The sequence below is a fragment of the Pseudophryne corroboree genome, chromosome 2 (genome assembly GCF_028390025.1).
Source record: "Pseudophryne corroboree isolate aPseCor3 chromosome 2, aPseCor3.hap2, whole genome shotgun sequence".
Classification (NCBI taxonomy): Eukaryota; Metazoa; Chordata; class Amphibia; order Anura; family Myobatrachidae; genus Pseudophryne; species Pseudophryne corroboree.
Window position 1 is genome coordinate 954,142,012 of NC_086445.1, and position 6,932 is coordinate 954,148,943.

A 6,932-nucleotide genomic window follows, 5' to 3' on the forward strand; every position below is an offset into this window, starting at 1 on the left:
CTCTCCTCTAACCTGAGCGAGTGTCCACGAGCCCCCTGTGTTGATCTAACCAAAAACAGGTCCCGCGCAAGCTCTGTGTATTGTCCCCTTATATATTTGTAGATGTTGATCATATCCTCTCTTAGTCTCCGCTTTTCCAATGTAAACATGCCTAGTCTTTCAAGCCTTTCCTTGTATTCCATCGTCTCCATGCCCTTAATTAGTTTTGTCGCCCTCCTCTGAACCTTTTCTAGCTCCAGGATATCCTTTTTGTAGTACGGTGCCCAGAATTGTACACAGTATTCAAGGTGTGGCCTCACTAGTGATTTATATAATGGGAGTATAATACTCTCGTCCCTAGCATCAATACCCCGTTTTATGCATGCTAATATCCTATTAGCCTTCTTTGCTGCAGTCCTACTTTGGGTACTACTGCTTAGTTTGCTATCTATGAGGACACCTAAGTCCTTTTCCAGTACAGAATCCCCTAATTTTACCCCATTTAGTAGGTAGGTGTAATTTATGTTCTTGTTACCACAGTGCATTACCTTACACTTGTCTGTGTTGAAGCGCATACTCCATTTGGCTGCCCATGTTTCTAATTTAACTAAGTCGTTCTGAAGAGACTCGGCATCCTCCTCTGTATTTATAGCCTTACACAATTTGGTATCATCTGCAAAAATTGACACCATGCTCTCTAGACCTTCTGTTAGGTCGTTAATGAAAATATTGAACAATAGCGGTCCTAATACTGAGCCTAGCGGCACACCACTTAGCACTTCAGTCCAAGTTGAAAAAGATCCATTAACCACAACGCGCTGCTCCCTATTATCTAACCAGTTTTTGACCCAAGTGCATATTGTGCTTCCTAGCCCTGATTCTTGTAGCTTGTAGATAAATCTCATGTGTGGTACAGTATCGAACGCTTTGGCAAAGTCTAAAAAGATTACATCCACATCTTTACCCTAATCTAGGTTTGCGCTTACTGTTTCATAAAAGCCAAGTAAGTTGGTTTGACAGGATCTGTCCTTCATAAACCCATGTTGATTCCTTTTAATGACCTTATTGACTTCAAGGAAATTCTGAATACTATCTCTAAGAATACCTTCCAATACTTTCCCCACTATAGATGTAAGACTAACTGGTCTATAATTACCTGGTTCAGCTTTACTTCCCTTTTTGAATATAGGCACTACTTCCGCTATACGCCAGTCTTTGGGAACCATACCTGATATAACTGAATCCTTAAAGATCAAAGATAGCGGTTTTGCCAGTTCAGAGTGAAGCTCCATTAGAACCCTTGGGTGAATACCATTGGGCCCTGGTGATTTATTTATCTTTAAATGTTTTAATCGGTCACAGACTACTTCCTCGCTTAAATAAGTACCTATCAGTGGGATATTCTCATTATTGAGATTGTGTGTCAGTCCCTGAATTGGGTCCTCTCTAGTGAATACTGTTGAAAAAAACTAATTTAGTGTGTCCGCTATGTCATTATCATTTTTGCTTAAGACTCCCAACTTGTCTTTTAAAGGGCCTATACTCTCCTTCTTTAATCTCTTGCTATTAATGTATTTAAAGAATTTTTTTGGGATTCGCTTTGCTTTCCTTTGATACTAGTTTTTCAGTATCTACTTTAGCCGCTCTTATTTCCTTTTTGCAAGTTTTGTTACATTCCTTACAGTGCTGAAATGACTCTGCTTCCCCGTCAGATTAGTATTTTTTAAATGCTCGCCTTTTCTTGCCCATAAGTTCCTTAATCTTTTTGTTAAGCCACATCGGTTTATGATTTTTATTCCTTTTTTTGCTGCTCATAGGAATAAATTTGAGTGTATTTTTAGCTAGCAGGAATTTTAGTACCTCCCATTTCTCCGTAGTATTTTTTCCTAAAAACAAACCTTCCCATTCAATATCCCTGAAAAATACCCTCATCTTATCAAAATTTGCTTTGCTAAAGTTTAGAGTCCTAGTTGAGCCAGTATAGGGCTGTTTATGGAAACTGATATTGAATGTGACCATATTGCGGTCGCTGTTTCCTATGGGTTCCCCTACTATAATACCTGATACCAAATCCCCATTGTTTGTTAATACCAGGTCTAAGATTGAATTGTACCTAGTTGGTTCCTCAATTAGTTGGACTAAGTAGTTATCATTAAGTGTGTTTAAAAACATATTGCCCCTAGCAGTATCACATGAATCGTTTTTCCAGTTTATCTCTGGATAGTTAAAATCTCCCATCACTACTATGTCTCCTACTCCTGCTGCTCTTTCAATTTGCTTTAGTAACAATTCCTCATCAGATGCGTTGATACCAGCATACACCCAATACTAACTTTTTTATTCCTTTTTCCCCGCATGCAATTTCTACCCATAATGTCTCGACAGTGTCTACAGTCCCCTCCTGAATATCTTCCCGTATATCAGGTTTTAAAAATGGCTTTACGTAAAGACACACCCCTCCACCCTTTTTATTTAGTCTGTCTCTCCTAAACAGTGTATAGCCCTCTAGATTGACTGTCCAATCATGAGATTCATCCCACCAAGTTTCAGTAATGCCTATAATATCATACTGTTTGCTTGCTGCAAGTATTTCTAGTTCACCCTTTTTACTAGTAATGCTTCTGGCGTTTACATACAAACAACTAAGATAAGTATTTTCCCTTGCGTTAGGGACATCTTTCACCTTATGTAGCAATGATGACCTGTAATCGTCATTGGTTAGTGCTTTGGTAAAATCTCTTTTAGTACCCATGTTCGTAACCTTACCGCCTGCTCTTACCCTCCCCCCAACTTCTCCCCCATTTCGTTTACTACCGCTATCCCCACTATTCTCATTGCATGACCCGTAGTTTCTAGCTAAACCCTCCCCCCAGGCTCCTAGTTTAAAATCTCCTCCAACCTTCTAACCATCCTTCCCCCCAGCACCGCTGCCCCCTCCTCAGTCAGGTGCAGTCCGTCATGACAAAAGAGATGGCGCCTGACTGAGAAGTCCGCCCAGTGTTCCAGGAACACAAACCCCTCTTTCCTGCACCAATCCCTAAGCCACACATTTACCTCCCTAATCTACCTCTGCCTCCCTGGACTAGCGCGTGGCATGGGTAATATTTCTGAGAATATTACCTTAGATGTCCTTGCCTTCAGTTTCTTTCCTAAGTCCCTATAGTCTTTCTTAAGGACATCCCACCTTCTGCTAACTTTGTCATTGGTGCCAACGTGCACCAAGACCGCCGGGTCTTTCCAAGCCCCCCCCAACAATCTATCTACCCGGTCCACGATGTGCCGTACCCGAGCACCCGGGAGACAACAGACTGTACGGCGATCACGATCCCGGTAGCAGATTGCCCTATCTGCCTTCCTGATGATAGAATCCCCTACCACCACCATCTGACTAGGTACCTCACTATCTTTTATCCCAACCGCGCCAGAGGGACCGATCCTCTGGATGCTATAGGGAGCAGTCTCCTCCGGCACCGTCATTTCTTTACTATCATCCTCCGATTCCTCGTCCAATCGGGCAAATTTGTTCGGTTTTGATAGTTCAGAGATGTCGAGCATCCCCCTCTTTTTCTCCCTTCTAACTGTGACCCAACTGGCTACCTGATCATCATCCTCTTCTACCAGTGACCCCTCCCGCAACTCCTCCACCGTTCTGTCTAAACTACGCTCGAGATTGTGAATCTCCCTCAGTCGCGTAACGGTTTGCTCTAGATCAGTTACCTGGGCTTCCAGGGCAACAGTTCGCACACACCTCGTGCAGATGTAATCACACTGGGCCGGTAGCTCCAGGTGTGCATACATCTTGCACGACATGCACTGAGTGAGGTCCCCAATCACAGCCCCTCCCATATTGTTTGTAAGGTCTAACTCCCTGTTACTCACAAAGAAAAAGCAGCAAAAATAAAAAGTAGAAGACAAGCAATCTCACTTATACAATAATTAAGCTTGCTTATACTTATCTATCTTTGTGCGGTTCTTGGTCCTTCACTTTTATGCAGCCGTAGTACTCTCTCCTGCGGCACCTATACTCCACTTAGCAGTTGCAGTTGTTCCAGCTCACTGCACCTCCTTTTCACTCGGCTTCCAGCTCCTGCTAAAAAAATTAAAATTAAAATAAAAAATAAAAAAATTGCCCCTCACACACGCACAATCACAGCCCCTCTGCTACTCCAAGTAAGAGACCCTCTCACTCACTCACAAGGTCAGCCCCTTGCAGCCTCACCAGAAGTTTAATGGTACTGCAAATGTGTGTTTCGGATTGTGTATTATAAAACTCACCTTTTTCTGTATTCTAGCTCACCTTTTTGCTGTTTACAACTCACACTTACAAATCCAAGCAGCACTTAAACAATACAAGCCCTTACACAATATGAACTAACATAATGCAATGCAAACATAACACATAACAAGATTAGAACTGCCATCAGATCTAATGGGGACAGATATACCGTAGGTAAAAGTCCTTACCATCGATGCTGTGCTGAGGGAAGGATATAGACATGTCCAACTCTAGCTGAGACCATTTGGGGAACAAAATGGATGCCTCCAATGTCCTTTACCCAGAATGCTTGGGAAGCTTACTAAAGAAGCCTGTAAAATTCAGAATTAAACTATTTCTGGGCTAACCACTAGATGGGGCTAATTGACATGAATGTATATGAAGATAGGGCCACTGTGTGTTTGACATTCTTTAACGCTCTTTGGTGGGCTTCCCCCATTGTTGCTATTTAAACGGTCCATTTTTCTTTTTATTTCTTTGCTTGTTTATGGTTATTTCTTTGTTTGGTTTTGGCAAACCATTGTTATATGGATGAAAATTTAGGAAAGTAATTTTATTAGAATACTTTTTTTTAACTCTTTTTATTATATGCAATAGCCATGTTGTTTATGTACTTTTGTTTACTTCTGCTTTTCTATTCATTATGGGCCTGATTCAGAGGAAGGAGGACACAAAGCCGATGTTTGTGCAGTTACCAACACTGTACAGAGGGGGGTGTTGCTAGGATGACGTGATTCAGCTCACATTGCATCATCTGTTCCTCCTAATTCCTTCTGTAAATGGACACTTGGTCAGCTGGGAAAGGTGGCGTCCAACTCTGGGAGACTTGCCGACTTTTGTGAGCAGCCAGAGTGGCACCCAATTTTTGTGGATGGTAGAGAAGTATTAGGAGAACATGCCTGAATGCATAGCATGACAAACACTGCAGTCAAAGGGCTGATGGAGCAGAAGAGCACATCAGTGTCAGCAATGTCCAATCCTGTCAGCTAAAAACAGGAAACTGAGGGCACAGAAGGGACATACCGTATTCACCAAAACTGGACACTTTGTTTAACTACTGTCCTCAAGGCACACTAACAGTACAGGTTTTAAGGATATCCATACTTGAGCTGTGGTACTCCACACACTGAGTGTACCTACCCATGTCGGGTTCTAAGAGAAATATATATACAAGTAAAGATATGCATGAATTTACACATATATAGTGGTAATATTCATATTGATGTTGTGTATTTATTGTGTTGAGGAGTGAGTAATGGAAGGATGAGCCAGCAGCAGGTCACATGACATAGAAACTGCTAGAACTAGCAGCATCTGGCTGAGGTGGACAGTTAAGTCAGTCAGAGTCTATAAATAGCAGCCCTCCCCAACGGCCAATATGCAGTCTGAGGTAACTTTCTAAGGGAGCAGTCCTGCTTTGCAGAGGAACATGAGTCTCAACATTTCCCGGTGAGTGAAGGTAAGCGATGGTGCTTTGTTGGAGGACAGACCAGCAGTACTTTCCCTCGGCTTCTATTTCTTGGCGGCAGGTGCTGAGAGGCATCCTTTATGCCTTAGAAGGCAATTAGTAGGTGGCAGCCAAAGAGACAACCCTCTGGATCAAAGCAACCGGAATGAGGGAGGTGTTTACCACTGACAGGCAGCAGGAGACTCGGAGCAAGCGACTGGAGAGGTGTGTCTTTGCATGTCACACACAGAATTAACATGGCCATACACCTAAAGATTTATTGTCCAATCTGGCTGGTTGGATGGAAAATCTGGTAATCTATGGGACCAAGTGACAACTGACCATTTGCTCCAAAATGCCAGAAAACTGTCAAAAACAGTCATTCAGACAAATTGATTCACTCAAATGGATTTAACCAATTTGTCTGGTGACCATTTTTGTCACACATTTTATCTGCCTGCACCGACAGATCAAAGGGGGAGCACGCGGGCCCTTTTCTTTATAAACTGAGAGCAGCACCTGTGATGGAACTAGCGGCGGTGCAGCCGGTGCAATGCACTGGAGGCCGCCGCAATGAAAGGATCCGCATTGACAGCAGTACTGATAATGAGTCACACTGACTCATAACAGTACACTGCTGCGGTAGCCGGCTGCGGGCCATAACAAAACAGGAGGAGAAAGTCTTGCTGGTCCTGCCCCTCCCATTTCCTCCCATCCTTTTACCTCCTCCTCTCTCTAACATTGCTTGTTGCCAGGGCTCCAGCGATCTAGTGACCGGCCCCAGTGCTAAAACCAGTTGAGAGGACTTGGACTGCCTGTTCCTGGTCTCCTGCATCACTCACTGGGCACGTGCTTGGCCCCTACTGTGTAGGCTGTGTGCTCTGCATGGATCGGTTACTCAGTGATGGTTAGTTGTTAACTCACATCATACATGCATTCTCACTCTCTATTCCTTTCCCTTCTCTCTGCATCTTGCTCTTCCTCCACCTTTCTCTCCATCCTTCCCTCTCTTGCCCCCCACTCTCTACCTTCCTCCCTCTCTCTCCCACCCTCTGCCTCTTTTTCCCTATCCCTCCCTTTCAGAAGTTAGACAGAATTTGATTGGTTGCTATGGGCAACACCTCCACCTTTGAAAACCCACACTGTAGTAAATATTCTCCTTATTGTCACATTAGCTTATTCTCAAAGTCTCCAGATTATTAGCCAATCAGATCATTGGAATGTTGATAA

At 43.2% G+C, this 6,932-nt stretch overlaps 1 long non-coding RNA gene across 1 annotated transcript; it reads left to right on the top strand.

Moving 5' to 3' along the window:
* Nucleotides 1-5,623: 5,623 nt before the first annotated feature.
* Nucleotides 5,624-6,614, top strand: LOC134987105 (uncharacterized). Its single transcript, XR_010192837.1, has 2 exons — nucleotides 5,624-5,704; nucleotides 6,458-6,614. It is a non-coding gene; the product is annotated as an uncharacterized LOC134987105 (long non-coding RNA).
* The last annotated feature ends 318 nt before the right edge of the window (nucleotides 6,615-6,932 follow it).